The following is a 19,685-nucleotide window of genomic DNA, read 5'->3' as shown; positions in this document are numbered from 1 at the left end:
CACTTAGAATCCCAATCCTGTTACCCTTGGTGGCAGGCCAACGGGAGCTGTTCGGCAAAGAAATACTAATGGGCGAGGGGAGACCTAACTTCTGGAAGAACCCAGAGCAAAACCTCACGCCACAGCCTCTGAAGGAGAGAAAGTGGCCAGGCCGGCAGCTACTTCGGACAGGCTGCTTGAGACTGTGGTCCACCAGGGGTCAGTGGGAGTGAGCCCCAGGGGCCGGGCATGGACCTACAGCTGCCCATCTTGGAACCCAGGGTTTCCAGGACACTGGGGGGAAGCCCTGAGGCATCAGTGAGGGACTTGCCTGGGGCACAAAACTTAAGGGGAGTCCCCAAAACTCAGAAATCAAGATAGATGATATATTTTTATTATTGACAATATCACATAGCCCCCCCCCTCTACCCAACAGATAGGTAATATTTTAATGCAGTATTTTAAGTCAAAATTAATACAAACATTCACAATGAACAAAATGCAAAAACTTCAAAAAAGACAAGATTTAACCTTCATTATTCAATGCCCTGCCTCATCCTCCTCACCTTAATCCCAGCCTTGGTTCCAATAAAACTTTATTTTAAAAAGCAGACAGCCAGCCTGGGGACTATCGTTTGCTGATATTTTTTAACACTGTGTTAAATTTTATTTTTCTTGATGACTGAGTTTTTTGGCAGCATGTCACTCCCCTCGCTCTAGACCTGGGCCTGCCCCAGAGGGCCCCTTCCTGGAACACAAACCCCAATGAAAAGACCTCTTGCCTGCAGAGAACATGCTACGTGAGTTTGGCTTAAGAGCGCTCTGAACCTACGTGTGTTGAGGGCTCCCTATGGTCAGCAACTCTGAACCAAGGGCCCCAGAGATCCTGGTACCTTGTCTCTTAGAAAACCTGATGGTGCCTTACGCCTGCGAAGAGTTCTGCAAGCTCTCTAAGCTCAGCTGCCTCATCTGTAAAATGAAGAGAAGACCCAAAATACCTCCACTAGAGAACAATAGAATGTTCGTGTGTTGTTTTTCATTTCAGAGAAATCTAAGTCAGCCCAAACCCAGATCTTTCCCACACCGAATGCACCAACCCTATGAGCCCATATCATGTGCTGGGCGCTGTCTTGGGGAGATGAAGATAAACAACATGTAAGCAACGTATTCCTAACCCCTGGCCACCACTGCAGTTTACACCCACAGATTAGAAAGAGCTAGATCCAAACACAGGACAAAATCATTCTGCCGCTGTCTGTTCATTCATTTATCCCGTCAGTAATAGGCAACCACTGAGTACCTGTAGGTGTCAGATGCTGCCAGGCATTGGGTGAATCAGACATGCCCTTGGCCTCAAGACCCTTATAACCTAGTAGAGTCAGACAGACAGAAAAATAACTGCCATACAAAGTGACGTATGCTCTTTGGAGATAAAGAAATATGGGAATCAGAGAAGACAATGATTTAGGTGGCGGTGAGGGGAGGTTTTACGGAGCAGGATCTTGAATTCTTTACAAATAGAGTTGTGCCGTACAGATGGACTGGCATTCTTCGGACAACATTCTTGTCTTATAGTTTGTCTGCTGTAACAAAACCACCATAGACTAGGTAGGTGACTTATAAACAACAGAAATTTACATCTCACGGTTCTGGAGGCCGGGAAGGGCAAGATCAAGGTGTCAGCAGATTTGGTGTGTCTGGTGAGGACCCACTTGCTGGTTCATAAATGGCTGCCTTTGACCAAGTCCTTTATGGCAGAAGGGGCAAGGGAGCTCTGTGGGGGCTATTTAAAAGGATACTAATCCCATCATGAGGGCAGTGCCCTCGTGACCTTATCACCTCCCAAAGGCCCCACCTAAACACCATCAAATGGGGGATTGGGATTTCAACATGAATTTTGGGGAGACACAAATATTTAGCCCACAGCAGACCTGTATGTTCTAAGGCTGAGCATGAAGGAAGGCAAGATGATTAGAAACGAGGAGAGGCATGGATGGCCGGGCAAGGGAAGCAGTGATGGGAGAAGGAGGCGGTAAGATAAACTTGGCATAGACCAAGAAAAGCCCTGTATGCTGAGATAAAAAATTAGATTTTATTCTGTTGGCAGTGGGAAGCCATTGGAAGTTTTCAGGCAGAAAATGGCATTTTCTGTCTGTTTTTAGAAAGAGAACGCTGGCAGCCATGGAGAGGAGGGAGTAAAGCTGTAAGTACCTGGAAATAGAAACGTCAGTGGGGGTATTTTGCAATGATCCAAGGGAGAAATGGTAAAGACCTGACCAAGACTGTGTGGTGAGGATGGAGAGCAGGAAAGGAGTTAAAGAGATTTCTGGTAAGAAGCTATATGACTTGGTGACTAGGTGTCTGGGACCCAGGGACCCAAAATACCTCCGCTATTTAAGCCAGCACTTCCTACAAAAGCTGGCATGAGGGTGGGCAGACAAGCACCCCAAAGCCCATCTAGCACAATACACCTGTATCCTCTCTAAACCAGCTGACATGGTCTGAGTCAGAGGGACGACTGGGGTGGGGAATGATGAGGTTTCAAATCACCATTCAAGGGTTTTTAAGGCACCAACCACCTGCTAGTATTAGGGACCTCTGAGGTTATCCCATTCGGACCAGGAAGTGGATCTGCAGCCGATCATTATGAAGGGGAAGGGGGTGAATGCCCGTGCTCCCTACGTACATCATGTCTCCTCCACCCAGAGATGAGAGGAGTTGCCCCCTTAATGCACCGGTGTCTTAGGGTGCCCAGTGCTCTCCTGCCTGCTGACTTGGTGCTGGCCTCCTGCAGGCCTCTGCCTTCTAATCGTGAGAGGCCTTGGGAGATGTGTGGGGTGGAAGCCTGAGGGTGTGTCATGAACCTCTGACCTCAGGCCCACCCAGCAGGGTGTACTGTCCCCAGCAGGGTGTGAAGGTCACTTAGGCTTCCTCCTTCTCCCTCTCCTCCTACCTCCACCCAGCCCATGACCAAAACAGTCAGCCTGAGAGGGCTCTCCCAGACGTCACTGGCTAGCCTGTCAAACATGGGAAGAATTCCAAAGCCAAATTCCAAATACCTTACCTCCCACCGTCTCCCACAGCCTCACCAGCTTGTCCACCTCTCCCAGCATGAGGAGCTAGAAACCTGAAGCACGGAAAACGACATCAGCGGACCTTGGTCAGAGACCTGCGCACCAGGAGGGGAGCTGCTCAGTGGAGGGGGCCAAAGAGCAGGGACCTTAACTGACCCAGCGCCCCGCCGGCATTCCGGCTTCTTTCCCTCCCGGCCCTGGAGCCTCCAAAGCCTTCGCTGCACAGGAAGATCGTGTCTTCCCTGAAGCAGGCAGAACGCTCACCTCTGCTATTAACAGAACATCCGGTAACATTTTAATTGAAAATTAACTCTAATGACTCCGCCAGCTGACCAGGAATACAAGCAAAACCAAGACCTACTGTGATGCTGCAAATAGACACACACATGGTGACAGATGGCGTGAGGGAGCGAGACAAAGGCTGAGGACAAATAACCGGGGACCCAGAAAACGCTCCTGCTCTCAGCTCAAGCATCATGTCTCTGCCTCGCAAGAGACCCCCTTAGCTCACTCACATCCATCCTTTCCCACCCGCCCCTCTGCCGTCCCCAGCCCTACCCGGGCCCAGTGATCACTGTTCCTTGTTCAGATCAGACTGCTGTCAGCAGGGTTTGTGTGTGTTTTCAATAGGAGGCTGAAGTTTACTTAGCATATACACGGGTCATGTCTGATACTTGAGAAAATGCTATTTGAATAAAACACCATAGATTAAAGATATATAGAATTTGCCCTGGCCAGTGTTGCTCACTAGTTAGAGCTTTGGCCAGTGCACCAAAGGGTCTCAGGTTCAATTCCTGGTCAACAGCATGGACCTGGGTTGTGGGGTTTTTTCTCCACCCTCGGTAGGGGCGTATTCAGGAGGCAACTAGTCACTGTCTCTCTCACATTGATGTTTCTCTCTCTCTCTCTCTCTCTCTCTCTCTCTCTCTTTCTCTCTTCCCCTCCTTTTTTTCCTCCTTCCCTTCCACTCTCTGAAAATCAATGGAAAAAATATCCTTGGGTGAGGATTAACAACGACAAAAATACGTAGAATTTGTGTTTTAATACAATAATAGGGTCCCAGGATTCAAACAAGGAAGTTTGATTTCAAGTCTGCGTTACAGAGTTCCTTGCTCAGCTACAAAGAACTATCGTGGAGGTAAACTCTGCTCATATATTTCTCAAGTCAAATATTCATGAATCTCACATACAGGGCTTTGCATCTGTAGAAGGTGGTAAATTTCTTCAGCACGTGGACCAATTTCTGAGTCTTCCATTTCAGATTCCTCACCAGTTTCCTGTTCAGAATCAAATTTTAACTATCGGGTGGTTCGAAGTTACCCAGGTTCTCCTTCCATTCTCTCTATGACCTGCCATATGCTGTATGTGTTCTGCTGCTCCTGCCAATTCTTTATGCTCCTTTTTCAGATGAGCAGTTTCACTGTCCTTTTGTTCAATTTCTTTTTTTAAAAATGTATTTCTTTATTGGTTTCAGAGAAGAAGGGAGAAGGAGAGAGAGATAGAAACATCAATGATGAGAGAGAATCATTGATTGGCTGCCTCCTGCACGCCTCCTACTGGGGACTGAGCCCGCAAACCAGGCATGTGCCCTTGGCCGGAATCGAACCTGGGACCCTTCAGTCCGCAGGCTGACGTTCTATCCACTGAGCCAAACTGGCCAGGGCTTTTCAATTTTGTTATGAAGTTTCGCCTTTTCCTTCAGTGCTTCACAGACCGCCTCCCTCTGTTTCTCTCCACTTCTTTCCAAGATGGAGAGGGTGGATCTTCTGTAACCATAAGACCTAATGCTTCTTGGGCAACTCCTCCAAGATCTTTGTTTTCACTATGTTCTGGGACGATAATAACGCCAGAGCTGGAAGTCTGAGATGTGAACGGGTCATTCCCATGTCTCCTTTTGGACAAGCCCTCAACCAACTCATTTTCTCTTCCCACAAGAGACCCAGCTGTGGGAGGCTGGATCCTCTTCAGGGTTCTTCGTGGGACAGGACTATCCACATGTCTTTGGGTCCCTTTTTGTTTCTGCTTCATACCGGGACTCACTGTGCACGGCAAGGCGGTGGATCATGGGAGGCCGATTCCAGTGGGAGGGAGTGAAGTGGCTGATCTGGCCGCCCCATGCACCCCCCTCCTCCCTCCCACCCCCCCACATACACCTCCTGCCACCGCTCTCACCCGCTGGAGGGAACCTGGCACAAGACCCCCAGCCCACCCGCTGAGGTCCTCGCCTCCCCAGTCAGCAGATTCATATACAGATACTTTTTTTAAAAATTGATTTCAGAGAGGAAGGGAGAGGGAGAAGGAGATAGAAACATCAATGATGAGAGAGAATCAATGATCAGCTGCCTCCTGGACACCCCCTGCTGGGGGTTCGAGCCCACAACCCAGGCAGGTGCCCTTGACTGGACTCGAACCCAGGACCCTTCCGTCTGCAGGCCAACACGCTATCCACTGAGCCACACCAGCCAGGCTCAGTCAGCAGATTTTAATGTTGTGGATCCAGAGGGTGACCCGGGACTACCCTTCGCTCCTCACAGGCACACAGCAGGGTGCAGAAGAGCCTGAGGAGCCACAAGAAACAAACATGGTGACATTCGTTTACTGGAATATTTGGCAGGAGGAACCTTTGTTCTCACATAAAATCAACCCAGATAGATTAGGAGGGAGAAAGTGACACGTGCGCACATTTTAAAATAAAACATCATTCTTCAAATCATGTGGGCCAACTACAATGTGGTACCCAGGATTAGATCCTGGGACAGAAAAAGGACATGCATGGAAAAACCGGTGGCATACAAACAGACTGGAGGCTAATTACCAGTAAGGCACAATGTTAATTCTGCAGTTTTGACTAAATTACATTGGTTACACAAGATGTTAACACGAGAGAAAACTGGGTAAAGGGTATACAGGAACTTTTACTACACTTGCAACTTTTCTATAAATATAAAATTATTCCAAAATAAAAAGGTTATTTTTAAAAAGTCATGTGGTTACTCTGGTTTTTCTCCTTCTACTTCCGCACCACCACCACCATTCCCAGCAGCACAAGTTCACATCGCCCCACCAGAATAGCAACCGCTAGAAGCCCACAAGGATGGGCTGGGACCAGCGGCAGGATGTGTGGTCATGGGCAGGTCTGAGCCAGCTCCAACACCAGGGACTCAGCCTGCAGAACCACAGACAGACCAGAGCCCCGGAATTCCAGAACATTCCAGATCTCCAGATCATTTGTTCATTTCCTAAGTGTTTATCACAGCATGTGCCAAGCACGGAGCTAGGCTGCTGTGAGAACAGGACTGTGGATACAAAGATGAGTAAGGCCCAGAGAAACACACAGTCGCCCCCCTTAAGGAAGCAGTGAGGGAACCAGATGTGCTCCCCACTCAGTGACAATAGCCGGCTGTGACTGGAAGGCAGGGGTAGGCACAAAGCCTGCTGGGGTGATCAGGGAAGGCTTCACGGAGGCGGCAGTATAAGCTCCTGCAACTGTAGCCCAGGTTCTCCCCGTGACCCAAAGACAGCCATGCCCGAGCCTCTGGCTCAGGCAGCTGGAAAGAGGAGCCAAGACATAGGGTGTTGCTCTGCAAATATCAAGTGCTGTAATCATCATAAAATCATCATCATCATCATCATCATCATCACCACCACCACCATCAGACTGATGGCCCAGTGGGAGGTCCAGGCCCTGAAGAGGCCCCCAGTGAGGAGCGAACAGGCAAGGAGGAGGCCATCCCTACAGCCAGCGGGGCCACTTTGGGACGCAGGGGCATGTTGACACAGCTGGGAAGAAAGTCCTCCTCTGCCTCATTAATCACCTCTGCACAGGAGCTCTGAGGGAGGGGCACTCCCGGGGCCCTGGGCTGGTTCTCACAGGGGCTCCTGGGGGGCGAGGGGACAGGGGGCCTGGCCTCAAGCCCAGAACCAGGGGGAGGTTTGAAGAGGCCAGGATGGCATGGAGTGAGGCTGCCAGGCCCCAGGGACCCCCAGGCCAGGGGATTTCCCAGCCAGGATGTTTGTCTGAAGAGCAGCAATCTTCCTGCCCGGAGGCTAAAGCCACTTCCAGCCTTCGGCGGGTAACCCCCTCACAGGCAGGTCCCAGGAGAGGCTTTTTTTTCCTTCTCATTTGGCCAAACCAATGTCAGCTGCTTGCCATGCGGTTCCTGACCCTGCGGGGTTGCGGCGGGGGGGGGGGGGGGGGGGGGGGGGGGGGTGCTTGTGTGTGTGTGTGTGTGTGTGTGTGAGAGAGAGAGAGAGAGAGAGAGAGAGAGAGATCCGAAGACATCAAGGATCACCAGCCTTTGCTGAGAACAGAGAGAAGATCCATTCGGACAAGAGGCCTGCTCCGAACGCAAACAGGGAGAAGATGGGGAACCTGCAGAATTGTCTCTTCGTCCCTTGTTTATTATTCATTCCACAAACACCTATTGAGCACCTACTCTGTGCCTGGCCCTGTTCTGGGTGCCTGGGAGACAGCAAAGAGCAGAGAGAGGAGGTCCTGTTTTCTGCAGCTCACCTTCTAAAGGGAGGAGCAGAGAACAGAAAGCAGGGTGCTCCCCGAGTGGTCAGGAAGGCCAACGCCCTGAGCGCAGACCCAGGGTCTGGAAGAGCTCTCCCTGGGTCTCCTCTTTCTCTTCCCGGCCTCACAGAGGCCCCTCCCCAGTCTGAACCTGGAGGCCTGAGGCTGGACAGGCAGCTGGAGGACATGAGACCTGAGTTACCTGGACTCCCCCGTAGCCTCCGCCTGCTCAGAAGGGGAAATAAGGCGGTTCCATCCCCTCCAGTTCAATCTGGAACCCTGTAGACTAGCAGCTGGACCAAGCGGACCAAGGGGAGCCGAAGGTTGTGTACCCGCTGCCTCTCTTTCTCTCACTCCTTTCTCTTCCCTCAGACATCTTTTCATTCTTTCTCCTCCTTTCTTCCTTCTCCCCTCCTCACTCCTCATCCCCTGCTCTCTCTCTCCCCCTCCCCCTCCCCTTCTTCCTGTCTCACATTTTCCTGCCCAGGAATCTAGACCCCAGACAGTACCTAGGAAGTCTGCGGGCTTGCCTAATAGAACCATAATAGTCCTCGGGGAGGCGTGATAATGACATCCTCCTTAAATAAAAGGACTTAATGGAGATTTCCCAAATTTGAAAACCACATTTCCACTAGCAACCTATTCAGCAAGGGCTGCTCTGGAAAGGCGCTGGTGGGAAGCTGCAGTGGGGAGGGGGGAGGGGGGGAGAGGGAGGGAGAGTGGCAGAGAGCGTTCTGCTCAGGGATTTCAGTGGCAGGACAAAGCGCCCGGTCCGAGGACACAAATCCTAAAAGGTGGGCTATCTCCATCCTCCCCACCCAGTGGGCCAGACCAGAAAGGGCAGAAGCTCCGAATCTGGAAGTCCTGCGTGACCACGCGAGTTACTTCCCTCTCCGAGCCTCTCCCATATCACCCAGTGAGGGTCGGGCCATTACCTAGTTCCTAACATGAAGCAGAAGCCAAAACAACTACAGGCCAGAGCCTTAAACAAACACAGCTAGATGGGGTCCTTCTAAACCAGAGCTAGTCCACCCATTCACCCTGGATTTAAGAACACACCAGACCGTTGCGGGGAGGAAAGGGGAGAAATGGCTTTCTCATCGCCTCTCTCATTAGGATGCAAATTAATACTAAGCGAGGCGCGGAATATGGAATTAAGATCTTGGGAGATCTGGGATTCCTAAATGTACTTGAGATGATCGGGTAAACCTTTTGGGGGCTCCTGAAAACAGCCAAGGACTCTCAAGCTTTCACCTACTTTCCCCACCCGCAACCCTGAGCGGAAGAATAACAGGAAAGAGCCGGATGAGAAAGATACATTGAATGAATGAACCTGGTCAGGAGTCCTACATGGACTACGAACCCAGCCCTGCCACTGACTTGCTCTGTGATCTTGGGGGAAACTCTTTCCCTCTCTGAGCCTCCATTTCCTGGGGTATGGAACCATGGCATTAGGTAATCTCTAAGAGCATTCCCCTTCTAAAAATAATTTAAATTGGAAGTCAAATTCTTCTGACTTTGGGCCTCTCTGCAGCGCATGGGAGGTGGTGTGTTTGCCAACACCGCCACCTTGTGGCAGACATACGCCACTCCCGGCTGAGGCCTGGAGTTCTCGCCCTTGTGGTCAAAGCCGCCAAGGTGGGAAGGGTCCTTTCAACCCGCCCATCACACCCTCGTCCCACCTGGGAGACCATTCCTGGCATCTTACCAGCAGTGGCTCCGTTTTGAAAAATCCTTCTCTTCACTTTGTATCACAGGACACTCTTTTGTTGCAAATCTGACCCTGACTTGGGAGAGGAAAGAACTGCCATTTCCAAGCTCCTACTATGTGCCAGTCACCGCAGTAAATATGTCACACACATTGTCTTGCTTGATCCTGAAAACAACGCTGTGAGGGAGACATAATTGGCCTTCGCTTTACAAAAAAAAAAGTCTGGGGCTCAGAGAGGTGATGTGGATTACCCAAAGTCACACAGCTAGGAAGAGAGTACCCCAAAACTCAGAGAAAGCTCAATGGACTCCAAAACTCCTTTCAACGTTAACACTTTCCAAAACTCAGACTACCATCTCAGGAATGCGGAGTGACTTTTCTCAGCTATTTCAGGCCTCATTTTCACAGGCCTCTTAAGCTCTTAAGTTGGCAGGGGGGTAGGGTGGGGGGAGGGGAGGGCACTGAGTTGAAGAAGAAGGGAAAGAGGTCTCTGAGGAACGGCTCTGCCCTGTTCCTGGGATGGGAGCAGATGGACCCTCCCCCCAGGCCTGGGGTTCACCAGGCAGAATTGGGGCACATCAGAAGTTTTCAGAACGTTCCCTGAAATGCCGAAGAGAAATCTCCAGATCCTAAAGACGTTTTTGATCATGAACCCATAATTCAGAGAAACCAGAAACTGGACTCGTGTCTGTGCATGTTTGTCAGTTTATTCTGTTACCACTAGTGGGAACTGCCCCCTCCCAGAGGCCATGACCAACCTGAGGTGGCAAATGAAGACAGAGACCCTCCCGGTCCTCAGATACTCAGGAAAAGTGATTCTCTTCCTGGTACATTCCTTTGCCTTGGGAACAGGACAAGCCCAGCTCTATATTCCCATAGAGTTGCTGATCAGTTCGCCCCTCAAACACATTAGAACATCTCTGACCCCCAGAAAATGTAACCACCGCCACCCCAGAATGACTGACACGCCTCCGCGCTGTGGGCATCATCAGGAGAGACTGCAAGGTATTGTCTGTAATCGTCTCACCCAGGAATCTTACCCTATTCTTGTGGACTTTTAGATTCTTGGAGCATAAACACCCACTCATGGACCCTGGCACTGTCCCAAATAAACCCAGACATGCCAATGCCTCTGCTGATTCTGGGTGGCATAAATACTATGGCTCCCTGGCTCTACCCCTCCCTCCCAAAAAGAGACTATAAAACTCAAAGGTTAAACAATAGCAATAACAATAATAACAACATATAAAAGATCCATGTGATCACTGGACATGGAGTTAACCAGCAAAGGCAAGTGAGAGGAGCAGAGCACAGCCAAGGTCTTTCCCTGCAGGCCTCTGCCCCAGGCCAGTTTATGTCTAGCTCACCCCAGTTCTCCATAAACACGCCCCCTTTAAACTTTAACACTTTCACGTTCATTCATGATGCATCAGCACATCCAAATGTCCAGGGAGGTGCCCTTTCTAAGGGCAGCACCCCAGACAGAGCCTCAGGCCCGCTGACCATCCAGCAGGAAACACACACACCACCCCCCAAAGGACCAGGCTTGAAGGGGGAAGCAGCACAGAGCTCAGCAAAACATGGGCCCCTGGGTACTGTGTGGGGAGACCTGGGCCAAGCAAAGCCACCGTAGCTGCAGCCTCTGCTGCTCTCTGAGTTGGGGCTGAGGCAACTCCGGCCTTGAGAGGGTTAAAAGCCCACTCTCACTCCATGGCTCCGTTCCAAAGGGTCTCCGTTAACACCAGAGGTCTCCTGATATCTCACTCACTTTAATAGATTTTTCCCATTGACGTCTCAGTTTATTGACTATCATTTCCTTTTCTACAGGGGAGCTATTTTCTGGGTCACTGATCCAACCAACTTAAAAGGGGTTGCATTGATTAGGTTTTATTGGTGGTGACTTGCACAGAGATGGGCTGACTTGCTCCTACCTGCTAACAGCTCCTTTGTTTCCCCCGCCCAGCCCCCACCCACTCTGTTGACTTATGGGAGGGACACAGTTGGAGCACTTGGGTGGTGGGCTTGATGGGGTGATGGGGGACTTCTGGCTGCATTGCCTCCAGCCTTGGGGTAAAGACCACTGAAACACACGCACAGAGGAATTCATGTGAGCAGAATGTAGGTAAAAACAGAAGCTAATCCAGAAAGTCACCCGCTCACTTAGTGAGCATTTACTAAGCACCTACTGTGTGGGACGATCATGAATAACGCCTTAGTAACACAGCTTGCAAAATTCTTTTGAATTTATTATCTCAATGTTCAAAACTCGGAGCCAAAAGTTGGGTGATTATCATCCCTACTTCAAGGAGAAAGGACTGGAGATTAACAGGACCTGCCCTACATCATACAGCTCAAAATGTTAACTGTTGGCTGTCTTACTCCAGAGTCTCCATCCTCTGTGGAGAGCCCAAGGGGCTACCAAGATGTATAAGACAAAGTTAATATATAATATGAAGTAAGGATATGGTTATTTATGTATGTGCAGTGCATGTGCCACTAACAGAGAAAGAGGGGAGCAGAGTAGGAGCAGAACCGGAAAGGCTTCAGGAACCATCTAATTCAATACCCCCCACCCCCATCTTACAGGTGAGAACACGTGAGTCCCAGGGATATCAAGTAACACGCCCTATTCATACAATGACTTATTTCATTCTCTCATTTATTCATTCACTCATTTTTTTGGTGCCAGGTGCTTGTATGTGTTCTCACCAGAGCAAGCATCTCGGAGGGCGGAGGAATGCTCGCCGTTGCCTGTGGGAACACTCAGCCATGCAGAGATAGCATCTGTGCAGGCAGCCTGTGATCCTTCTCTGTTCTGGGTCACTGATCTAACCCTTTTCCCCCACAGGCCTTCCCACCCCAGCCTGTGATCACAGACAGAGCAGCCCATCTCTGCCAGGACCCCAATGCCCCAAGTCCCCTGACTCGGTCTCGGTCCCATATCAGAATGCCCCCCGCCCCCGGTTCCACATTCACCCTCATCTTGTGCTGTTTCCCTCGGGGAGACCTTGTCTGAAAGAATGGCACTGCTTCCCAGAGCCCTTCTGGAGGCAAAGTGCAAAACAAGAATTGGATTTCACACAGCAGCCGCGAGTTAGGGATGAGGAGCGTGTGTTTCATGGGTGAATAGTTTCATGGTGACTTTCGCACATCAGGGGAGGCATGGCGAGGGGCTGTGTACATGTCTGTGCATCTGTGCTTGAGGCCTGTGGAGTTCATTCTGTCCTTTCCCCTGCTTGTGGGCTCATTCATTCATTCAGAAGGCGTTCATACGCCCAGCATCGCCTCTGTGGCCAGCACTGCACTGGGATCCGGTGATTCAGAGATGAACAAGACACATTCTCTCCCCAGGAGGAACTTGTGGCCGAGTGTGGGAGAAAGGCCCATGTGCAAAGAATTACAGCTGCGTGTGGTGAGCACCCAGTCGGATATTTGCAAGGGAGAGGAGTCGGGAAAGCGCCTCGTAAAACACAATGTCCGAGCGGAGTCAAGGACGAAGGAGGGTTCACCAGCCAGGCCACGGGAGAGGGAGGATGTAGCAGGAAGTAGAGAGAAACATGCAGGGGCATGGTGTGCTTTCAGAACTGGAAAACTCAAGTTCAAGGGAGGGACAGAGCGGTAGGCAGGGGTGCATCTCGGGAGGAGGGGAGCTCTGTGGGCAGGGGGTCCAAGAGGGTGACATTGGGTGGAAAACAGGAATGTCCTTTCTCAGTTCTGGCCAACAAGATCAGCTCTTTTCCACAGAGCGGCTGGGAAGACAGACACTTATCCTCTTGGTCCACGTGGCAAACTCCTTCCAGTGAGGAAAGTTATCTTTGAGCTCCAGCTGAACTCACCCCGTTTCAACCCTTCTCTCTCTCTCTCTCTCTCTCTCTCTCATCTCTATCTCTATCTCCCTTTCTCTCCTCTCTCTCCCTCTCTCTTCTTCAGGCTCCTATAATGCAGAATCTGTGTTTTGCTCCCTGTGCACAAGAGAATTAAATCATCTGATTTAAATAAATTAAATAAATGTCTTCTCCAAGGCAGGAAGCTTGGCACATTTCGGAGAGAATTCCTGCAAACCCTCCAGAAACAAATAGATGACCTGAGATCCACCCAAATGAGCAACGGCTAAGAGGCTTGGTCAGTTACCAGAACCCATTTTCTCGGCATAAATCTGCAGCGATCAAGGGCCGTGCATTTCAAAACACATAAAAGCCCTTCACCGAGGAGCAGCAGCGTGTGCCAGACGCTCTCGCCAGAGAGATGAGCCCCCGCGCCTGCGTGTGTGCCACATGCTACACCCGTGTGTACACATGGGCCCTTGTTAGGTCCCAAATCTCAACTCCAAAGGGAGGGGGAGCTTCTGGGCCCGTGTAAAGTGGTGCTCACACTCACACACACCCCAACACCTCACACTGACACCAACACAACCACACTCACTTGTTCACACACATCTCACACATCACATATATATCATACACACATACGCACTCACACCCACGCATAGGTACACACACCACATCTCACTTACAAATGCAATCATACCCATGCACCGGTATACACGTTCACACACACATACACACACAGAACACATATACTCACACATACACTCACTCATGCACAATCGCAACCACTTGTACATACACACACCTCACACCACACGTACGCTCACTCACAAATATACCCATTCACACATACACAAACATCTCACACGCGCACTCACACACACACACACACACACACACACACAAACACACTCATGCACTCACAAAGATCATCACAACCACTTGCACATGCACAAACATCTCACACCACACAGACAGCCATACACACACTCACAAACAGAAGCACGCCCACTCACACGTGTTCACAGAGCCACACACATACACTCTCACACAGACACTCACACGTCTTCTGTGCTCCAGGGAAGCGAGACCAGCACCTTCTCTGTTAAGGTGAAGGATGTGTATGGGCCAGTGAACTTCTGGTCTCGTGTGCACAGCTTTTGCAGCCTTGTTCCCGGCCGCCCAGCAGAGCAAAGGGCTTGGGTGATGTCAGCATTGCCCTCCTGTTCCCGCAACTGGGCTCACCAAGAGCTCATTGTTGCGCCCAAGTGCCCTTGCAGCTATTTTCCCTCCAGTTTATTGAAGTAGAACATCTGCACAGAAACGTGCCCAGATTGTAGTGCAGGTCTGATGCCTTTTCACAAAGGTCATTCTCAGATCAAGAGGCAGAACATTTCCTGAGCCCCAGAGGCCCCCACGTGCCTCCTTCCTGGGGTAACCACTCCCCGGGCCTCTCGCTGCATAGATTAGCTTTGCCTGGTTTGGAACTTTATATCAATGCAATCGGAAGTTCACTTTGACGCCTCATAGCAACACCCACATCAAGAACTTCAGGCCACGGACACCGCAAGACAAGAGGAGACGAGGACACACGAGCGGAGTAGCAGGATGAGGGAGGCTTTGAAGCGTGAGAACGCGCCCCACACATGCAAGGGGTTCTCTGATCCATCGGGCCCCGCTAGCCGCCCAGAGAGAAGCCAGACTTCTTGCTGCAAGATGTGAGCCCTGGAGAGGGAGATACAACCTGACTCTCCTCATTTGGGGCATTTTTCAAAGTGGGTTGAACCTACCACACTGCACACAGATTCAGGAGATCTGGGTCAGAGTCTCAGCTCTGCCACTAACCCTCTGGAGGCCTGGGTGAGCCATTTTGCCTCTCTGAACCTCTGCTTTCTCACCTGTACGGTGGGCGTGGGAGTAAAAACATTGTTAAGCTTTCTTGAGCGCTTACTATGAGCTGAGCACTGCTCCAACTCACTGGATCCTCTAGCCCGGGGTCAGCAGTCTATGGCCCTCGGACCAATCCATTCTCTCCCCCTCCCCACCCCTGGTTGTGTATATATACCCTGCAAGCTAAAAGTCACTCCTATTTTTTAATGGTTTGGTGGGAAAATAATGTTTCGTGACAATGATGATATTCAAATTTCAGTGTTCAGAAATAAAGTTTTATTGGAACACAGCCACGCACGTTCATTTACATCATGACTGTTTCCAGGGAAGTTGTGACAAAGACCTTACGGGCCGCAAAGCTGAAAATATTTTTGAACTGGCTCTTTATGTTAAAAGGTTGCTGACTCCCACCCTAAACCACCCTCACTGTGGGCACTCTCTTTACCATCCCCCTGTAACAGGCAAGGAAGCCGAGATCCAGAGAGGTTAAGAAGACGGCCAGGGAGACCCAGCAGGAGTGGGAGGTCTGGGTGAAGTGTGGTGGCAGCTCCAGTCTACCCACTGCACATGAGGCTCCCTGAGAAAGTAGGCATGATGGCTTCGCAAACTGTGGAAAAATAAAGAAACTTGAGCCCAGCTGGCGTGGCTCATTGGTTGAGCATCGACCTATGAACCAGGAGGTCACAGTTTGATTCCTGCTCAGGGCGTATGCCCGGGTTGCAGGCTTGATCCCCAGTGTAGGGCATGTGGGAGGCAGCTGATCAGTGACTCTCTCATCATTGATGTTTCTGTCTCTCTCTCTCTCTCCCTTTCTCTCTGAAATCAATTATATATATATATATATATATTAGAGGCCCAGTGCATGACATTCGTGCATGGGGCGGGGGGGGGGGGGGGGGGGAATGGGAGAACTTCAGCCCCGCTTGAGCCCTCTCGCAGTCTGGGACCCCTTTGGGGGATGTCCAACTGCCGGCTTAGTGAGCAGGCCTAACCCAGCAGGCAGACATCCCCCAGGGGTCCTTAGAGCTGTTACAGAGGCGGGAGAGGCTCCTGCCACCACGCCTGTGCTCGCTAGCCATGAGCCCGGCTTTTGGCTGAGCAGCACACTGACCACCAGGGGGCAGCTTCTGCATTGAGCGTCTGCCCCCTGGTGGTCAGTGCACCTCATAGCAACTGGTCGTTCTGCCGTTCAATTTGCATATTAGGGTTTTATTATATAGGAGATATATATATATGAAAGAAACTTGAGGTAGATGCCTCCTTTGCCTCCTGGCAGTCATCAGTGATGGAGTCTACACTCACCTCAGATCAAAATACCCCAACATCCCACCCAAAGCACATCCAGACCAAAGACCTCCTGATGAATTAACTAGCGATTTTCTACAAACTTCACAGAGGCGGAGGGTTGAGTTAGCCAATACTCTCTGTTTGTGGCCTGTTACCATAATTAGTCTTTGCAGGGCCCTGCTCTTGGTTTTCACTCACTCATTCATCCATTCTCTTTTATCCCCATGGCCTATGTCCATATGATAGCGTCTTTCTGTTTGCGGAATTCTTGCAGAAGGGGTGGTTATTTCATAAGCATGCAGTCTTTTATTTACATAAATGGTATTGTGTCATATCTCCTTGTCTTCTACTTTTCCCCCCCTCGGCAACATTTTCCACCTGTACTCTCCTATTGAGGTGTAACACATGCAGTGAACTATGTAATTGCAGTGGTCTTAACTATAAACTCTCTTTTTTTTCTCTCTGTGTACACCTGGGTAATCACCACCTAGATCCAACCATAACACATTTCCAGCACCCAGAAAAGTTCCCCTGGGCCTCTTCCCAGTCAGCAAACTCTCCCTTCCCCTTTCCGCTGTCAGCGGCACCATTCCAGCTTCTGTCACCACCCATTAGTGCAGCTTGTTCTTGAACCTCATCTAAATGAAATCTTACAGGGGGCCCTCTTTCATGTCTTGCTGCTCTCATTCAACTTGTCTGAGAGATTCCTCCATGTGGTGTGGGCAGTAGTAGTTTGCTTTTCTTTCTTTTTTTTTTTTTTTTTACTGCTGTGAAGCACTCAGCTTTTAAGATCTAGCCACAGTACACCTGAAACTAACACAAAATAAGATTGAATGTAAACTGTAATTGGAAGAAATTTTAATTTAATAATAATAATCTGGAAAAATATCTGGCCACATGGCTCTGTGTAGATCCAGTCCTCTGCTTCTTGCTGCTGCTGGGGGGGCGGGGGGGGGGGCGGGTATATCCACCCCATTTTACCTTTCCACTCTCCCAGGAGGGTCACTTAGGGTGCCTTGGGGATCACCCTCATCCCTGTCCCCTTATGGAGCTGCGTGAACGTTTCTCTGGGATGGACACCTAGGAGCAGAATTGCTGGGGCACAGAGTCTGGGCATCTGAAACTGACAATTCTACCAAAGCAGAAGGAACGTGGAGAAGAGCCGCTCTGTGGATCCTTTCCTGGTCCCATTCTCCCCTCCCCTCCCCCTCCCCCTCCAGAAAAGCCTTTCAGCTCCTCCTCCGCCTCCTCTTGCAGGACCCAGCTAAGCACCTCGCTTCCTGAGAGTTACCTCGGCGGCAGCCCGCTCCATCCTGCTGCATTATAACAAGACGATAATCAATGAACTGCTAACTCTATTGCAATAAAGGAGCGAGCCCAACCTTATATAATTCTTTTTAATTGTTTTCTCACATTACAAGGGTTTCTCTTTTTTTTTTTCCTAAACTTATTCCACCATAAGTTATGTCGTTTAATTTTCTCAAAGTGCTAATAATTTAATTGCTTCCTTCCTGCGCACAAAGTGCCTGCACCGTCCTCCCTCCCCGGCGTGGAGATTATAAAACGGAGTTGGCAGGAATACCTAAGAGGGGAGTCTTTTGGCGGCAGGATTTGATGGGAAGCAGCTTTCTCAGAAGTCAGTGTGTGGGGCTGGGAACCTGGCAGAGGACTTCAAAGGGCCGCGGGGCCCAGCCAAGCCTGCCCACTGCAGGGGTTGTGATAATCACAGGGGAGGGGAGAAGGGAAGGGCCTGAGATCAGAGGGGCAGGATGAGGGTAGGGAACATCCAACACCCAGTGCAGTCCCTGCCCTGAAAGGCTCTCCGGGGAAGCTGGGGGTCCCTCCTCAGGGGGAGACACTTAGGAAGTTCCTGACACCCAGGACTCTGAGGTGCTGACTGGGCCCGGGCAGGATGGGAGGTGACATCTAATAACAAGAACTCGCATTTATTGAACCTTTACTGACAGCCTGACTGTGCTGCCCTGTGGCATCTCATTGCATCTTCACCCCCAGCTCTCTGAGGCAGGTCCTGTCATCACTGCCATTTTAGAGATGAGGAAACTGAGGCAAAGAGAGGTTAACGTGCTCAAGTCCCCATGGCTTGCTGGTGGCACAGCAAGAAGAGTCAGCCCCCGGAGCCGCGGTAACGCCTCTGCCATCTGTCTGGGTTGAATCATGGCATCACGTCTTATGTGGCAAGAGGTGGGGAGGTAGAAGCCTGGAGACGGGGTCAGGGATGAGCTACTGTTGAAGATTCCAAGCTCGTGCCCTCCCTCCTCGCCTCCTGCCCAAGGTCTGATGTGTCAGGACTGCTTTAACCCCACCCCCACCCCCACACACACACCCTTCCCATACCCCATGGCTCCCCGTTGTCTGTGGGATACAATCCAAGCTCCTTAATATGGTCTCCAAAATGTCAACACTCCCAGGCCCCACCCTCCATACCCACACTCACCACTCTGGGCCGCGTACTTCCTCTGGGGCCCCTTCACCGTTGCAAATGCTGCTCCTTCGACCTGGGAACTCTTTTCCTTCCCCACGAATGAAATCTCACTCATCCTCACAAGGGCCCGGATCAAATGCCTCCTCCCCACTTCCCCAAGTGGAGCTCCCTCTCTCAACGCCCCCAGCACACTCAGAGCGCACCTCTCACAGAGGGAGACCTGCTCTATTGAGCTTACTCAGCTGTGTGGCTTTGGGTAAGTTACTTAACGTCTCTGAGCCCCACGTGTGTGTGATGTGGAATGAGTAACACGTGTAAAACATTTAGCCTGGCCCATGGTAAGTGCTGAAAGACGTGCTGTTATTTCTGGCTGTCATTGACTATGTATCCCCATCTCCTGGCACAGAATGAAATGGATAAAATAACTAATGAATGCATTGCCTTCCATCTTCTAGCCCCACCCTAGCCCCAACCAGAAATGCTCCTGTTTGTCCAAGTTTGAGACCCCCCAGATGGAGCCCCTGTTTTCCGTTTCCATTAGCCTGGTATTTTCTCTGGAAGATGGGGCTCCAAGGGGTCCACAGAACACCCGTCCCACCTGCATTGCACCCCGGGAAGCAGGCAGCAGAGGGCATCCTGAACCAGCAGCCACCAGGCATGAAGCCTTGGCCAGATGTCCTGCCTCCAGGTGGGGAGAACACGGAGCTTCGTCATCAGAAGTTCCTCTCCTTTTCACTTTCCTTTCTCTGGCTCTTGTTCCCATCTCTATGATCTGGAACCAGGTGTCTTCCGTTGGGACTCTCTACCTCCTTGCCCTGCTCCTCGGGATGGGGGTGTCCGGGACAGGCCTCCTATCTCCTATTCTCAGTCTATTGAGTCCACGCAGACAATGGAAAAAACACTGGACAGTCAGAGCAGTTCATTGTCCAACTACCATTCCCGGCTGTGTGACCTCGGG

The 19,685-nt window shown here is 50.7% G+C and overlaps 1 pseudogene; it reads right to left on the bottom strand.

Annotated features, from left to right (window-relative positions):
* Window positions 1-114: 114 nt before the first annotated feature.
* Window positions 115-18,842, bottom strand: LOC138995015 (geminin-like; annotated as a pseudogene).
* Between the last annotated feature and the right edge of the window lie 843 nt (window positions 18,843-19,685).

This window comes from Myotis yumanensis, unplaced genomic scaffold (assembly GCF_028538775.1).
Source record: "Myotis yumanensis isolate MYYU_CA2020_CCGP unplaced genomic scaffold, mMyoYum1.0.hap1 SCAF_16, whole genome shotgun sequence".
NCBI classification, from domain to species: domain Eukaryota; kingdom Metazoa; phylum Chordata; class Mammalia; order Chiroptera; family Vespertilionidae; genus Myotis; species Myotis yumanensis.
This window is presented reverse-complemented; position numbering and strand designations above follow the sequence as displayed.